This window comes from Palaemon carinicauda, chromosome 1, assembly GCF_036898095.1.
Source record: "Palaemon carinicauda isolate YSFRI2023 chromosome 1, ASM3689809v2, whole genome shotgun sequence".
NCBI lineage: Eukaryota > Metazoa > Arthropoda > Malacostraca > Decapoda > Palaemonidae > Palaemon > Palaemon carinicauda.
In genome coordinates this window covers 337939445-337944594 of record NC_090725.1, presented here as the reverse complement: position 1 = coordinate 337944594, position 5150 = coordinate 337939445, and positions in this window count along the sequence as shown.

The window sequence follows — 5150 nt, the reverse complement described above, 5'->3', positions numbered from 1 at the left end:
AACCCCAATTTTGACTCCTGAATTGGTGGTTCACTCTCCTGTGCCCAAATTTCCAACACCACAATTCTTAGCCTCCTCTTTCCAAGAGGAAGGTGTCGTTCATCTGCCAGGGAGTTGGGAATTCTGAGAAGTTTCCAGCATTCCATTGTTGGAACCACATTCTTTTGGCTCCAGGAGCTTCAGTCCATACTGGTCAAGACCTGCTAGTTTAGAAAGCCCTGTTTCTGACTCGGCACTTTCCAATTATCCTGGTCATGACTTTCTTGGCTTTTTGCCACCCGATTGTGACGACAGACTGTTACCTGAAAATCCCACCTCTATTGGATTTAGTCCCTCATGGACTAGGTCAAAAGGTCCTGTTCCTGACCTACCATTAGGTAGAGCAGCTACGACTGGTAAAGTAGTACTTCTACAACACCCTTCACGGGTGTGTTCCCAAGCAGTCACCCGTCCAAGTACTGACCAGACCCGATGTTGCTTGTCTTCGCTGCTCGAACAAGAAACAGTGTTTCAAACATGGTATGGCCGCTCAAGCTAAGGGTTGGTCGAATATGCTTTAAAGGAAGAGAATCCGGCTGAATTCAATCACCTGGAACTCCGAGAATGGAAAAAAAAGGGGAAGATAACTCCAGGAGTTATGACTCCTGATGCAGGTAAGAGGGGCCAAGGAGAGGATCAATGGAAATGGCCCAAGAATTGTGAAAGATAAAATAAGTTCTCAAACCTGTGGAGAGAGGGAAAGCAAATACTGTACCCCTAAGCGATCATGTTCACAAGATTCATTCAGTCACCAGAGAGGAGGAAGAGCAGAGTGGTTGGAACACTTCTTTTGTGGCAACCGCTATATAGAACTGTGTTCTACCTGCCTGGTGACAGCGTATAGGCAAGGGCGCATGCGCAACAATGATGTTGACTTGTAAGGTAACAATATACTAAAACAAAGACAGGAAGCAGAAGAGGCGACAGTGTCCTTTAGAGAGACTGCATGTCAGCCCACTATTAAAAGAAGAAGTGGTAATAGTCTTGATCGTGGTCTGATGAAAACGTTCGTAAGGGATGAACGTTTGAGAGTGCTGATGAGAACTGACGAGCCGATGGATGCATCTGGAAACAGATAGCACAAAATGTGTGAAACAATACGTTTTCAGTGGCAAGTAAGGTATTAAGCACAAAGGTTGACACTTGGGCTTCACACCTCTTATTGAAGGTGAGAGCTGGACTAGGTTCCGGGAGGGGAATGTGCGCTAATCTCCCTCAACTGCATGTCGTGGTATGCAATACCAGAGTAGTGCCTCTTGCATAAACACAAGTTACCTGGCCCATCATTGTAGTGACGTTATTTAGAAGAGGAGAATCGCTTAGATGCTCTAAAGCGATCGAGGAAGCCATAGTGGTAAAGCGCTCTACGTAAGACGAAGAGAACAGGAGGGTCCCGCAGCACAACGTTCCTTGACAGGGCTGAAGAGAAGTCTCATTACTGCAGGTGGAGGGGGGGGGACATTAAGTGTGGCGAGGAGTAATGAACTCCGAAGCCTGACGAACCCCCAGAGGGGAATGTCTGCGTGGTTCCAATGGAGAGGGAACCTGTTCTGACCGAGTCAGAGAAGAAAAACAGTCACTTGAAGGTCTCGGGAACTGAATCTCTATTGGGGTTCTCACTAGCAAGCACGAGACGTGACCACCCACAGGAGACTCACATCAGACTTTGCTCCACACTCGGCTCAGCATGGGGAAACGCGAAGTCTTTGGCAACGAAACTGCAGCTGCTGCAATGAGATGTAACTGTCAGAAATTCTACCCCTAAGTGGGAAGTATCTTGACAGAAGCTGATGAAGGGAAGTTCTGCCTCGGATGGGAGAGCAACCCAAAACTTGGGGAGGATAACTCTCCCTCAGAAGGGAAAGTTGTCCAGCTCCTGGAAGCGGACCTCTGGGAAGTGCTCTCAGCTTCCTGTCAACATGTTTTGTTCAAACTGAAGGTCTGGATGGAGCACTACCAATGAAACATAGTTGAAGGTAATTTCTGGGTTCACTCCGAAGGGATTACGCGCGACTTTGGAAAGGACCCCATCCTCGTAAGGGAAAGGTTGTAGCCAGCGTGCTGATCAGGAGTTGTCATAAACGCAGAACAGGACTGCGACAGGGCAAGGTCAGTAGATTCCACAGAAACTAATAGCTCTGCTCTTATACATCGGCTATCTTAGCCAAACGAAGAAGTATGGCATTGCTAGCAGAAGAAAATAAAAACTATGAAAGAAAAACTCCCTCAGGAGAACTACCAAACCTTTGGACGGGAAAGGTGTTCCCTGAGAGAACAGAAATATAATAAGGACTGCGCACTCCCTTCGCCAGCCATCATCGTCAGGAGAAGAAGAGCGGCAGAGTAAGAACCATAAAATGGAATTATGATTAGTTAATTCAGCTCAGGAAAAAACTACTCAGGAGAGCCACTCAATCCTTCAGTGGGAAAGGGGTACCCCGAAGGGGACCGTAGAAGCTAAAGACTATGCACTCCCTCCGCTGGCTATATATGGCCGTTGGCCCATCACCGCATGAAGGAGTGTGGTGTCAAAAGCTGAGAAAGATAAATTACAAACAGTTATTATTATTTCAACTTCATTACTGAAGAAAACCATTCGGGAGCGCAACGTAACCTGCGTAACGGGAAACGTGTTCCCATAGAGGATCTGCCGGCCGTCCATGTAACGAAGGAGAGCAGCGTTGTCAGCGAAGATGAGCAAGTCCAAAATCAAGCTCTGGGTAGGCCGCAAGCGGTCTTCCTTCAAGAACTCGCAGGAGGAAAAACGTTAACACACGAACAGAGTAGTAGTATCCACACGATGACAACCTCTACAGCGGAGGCCGAGTCACTCGAAAGGCCACCAGTCTACAGCCATATCTTAAGAGAAGGTTCTCCGTCCTTGAGAACCTGCAATACTATGCTGTTACACTAACAGCAACAGTAAAGAAGAGCTTAAATATATATAAAAAAACATTACAAGAATGTTTTCATATACAGTATAGTGATACCTCTCGATAAGAAAACTTCAGCATACAAAATTTTCATGCTGTGAAACAAGACGAAGATTTTACAGACAAAAATTGTTTCATGCTACAAAACGAGGTACAGTACAAGATTTGCCCGACCGCCAAAACTAATTTTAAAATTTGCGCGCTGCCAGCCATGAACTTGCCACCATCCTCCTGCGCTCCCATTGGTTATCTCCCTACTCTGATGCTAATTACCGCCATACAATCCTGCTCTCCTATTGGTCGGCATCAACCCCATCAAGCATTTACGTATAAGCAGCCCTCGATCATTTCGTTTCGGCAGCAGATTTGTTAACATTGAAATAATGTTTCTTATTTCGCTTTCATGCTTTTAGTTCTGGACCTTATCGTGTTGGGTTATTCTACTGTACTCATATGTTATTAGCCATGGATCCCAAGAAAGTTGCTGATGTGCAGGGAAAGGAGAAGAGGATGCTTTCTATGGAGACGAGCTTGAGATAATAAAGTATGGTGCTGGCATGCAGTTCAGTGTGATCGCTAGGGAATAGGGAGGAAATCCGTTACGATAGGAACCATCCTTAAACAAAAGGAAGCCCTCAAAGCAGCATCACCTTCTAAGGGCGTGACTTGTGACTTTTCTCCAGCGAGAGGAGCCACGGCCACGATGAGATGGAGAGAGTGCTGCTTATTTGGATTAAGGACAAGAAAGAGACACGATCACAGACGACAAACTGCCAGAAGGTAAGCACCGTTTTTGGAGATTTTGTGTGTGCTCAGGCCGAAGAAAATGCAAGAGAAAGGATATCAAAGCAGGCACCCCCGGAGCTCAAGGTTTCTCGGAGGCGGTTTGAAAAAATTAAGAGACTGTCTGGCATTCATTCACCGCTGCGGCCAAAGCCTTTGAGACGTTCAACAAGTTGACTCTCCAGAAAGGCTAGAGTTTAATGAGAGTTCAACTCTGACGAAACCGAGCTTTTTCGCAAGATAATGCCTTGACGGACATACATCACAGTGGAAGAAAAAAACTATACGGACATAAGCCTATGAAGGACAGGCTTACCCTTACACTCTGTGCAAATGCCAGTGGGGATTGAAAGGTGAAGTCCTTGCTGGTGTATCACTCCGAGACTCCTCGAGCATTCAAGGCCCACAAAGTGATACAGAAAATTCCAGTGTTGTGGAAGGCTAATGCAAAAGCCTGGATAACGGGAAGTTGTTCACTGAGTGGGTAAACCTTTGTTTTGGACCAACTACTAAAAAATATTTGGAAGAGAAGCGCCTCCCTCTGAAATCCCTGCTGGTGTTGCACAGTGCCCCTTCTCACTCGCCTGGCCTCAAGGAAGATATTGAAGCCGATTTTTCATTCATTAAGGTTCTCTGTCTTCCGCCTAACACCACCCCTCTCCTCCTGCCCATGGACCAGCAGGTGATTTAAAACTTTAAGAAGCTCTATGCGAAACATCTCTTCAAGAGATGTTTCAAAATCACTGATAGCACAAAACTCTTCCTGCGTGAATTTTGGAAGGAGTATTTCGATGTTGTGATATGCCTCAGACTCATCAATAAAACCTGGCGGGAGGTTTCGTGGCCCACCTTGAACTCTTCGTGGAAGAAGCTGTATCCTAATGTCTTCTCCACACGAGATTTTGATGGCTTCCCCATAGGCCAATCTGAGGTTACCGAGATCATTGGGTCTGAAAGCCGATGAGTACGACTATTAATGAGCTTCTCGAGGAGCACCAAGAGGACCTTAGGACGGATGACCTGAAGGATTTGGACGCCATGCAACTGCACGTAGATCTGGAACAGTTCTCTATCGGTGAGGAGGAGGAGGATGACCCGCTAACAACGGTAGAAATTTAAGAGGCTCTAGTTGCCTACCATACAGTGGAGGCTCTTATATAAAGAAACCCAGAAAATGTTTACACAGGTCATTTTCTTGAGCAAGTTAATGACAATTGCAAGAGACATTCTTAGGAACATTTTAAGTAGGCAGGAACATCCTCCCTTGGATAGTTATCTATTAAAGAGGCATTCGATACTAGCATGGAGCATATTATGGAGCATGAAGTTGAACCCTAACAAAATTCAATGTACAACTGTAAGTAGCTTGAAAACAGTGGATCCTCAGTGTCCAGA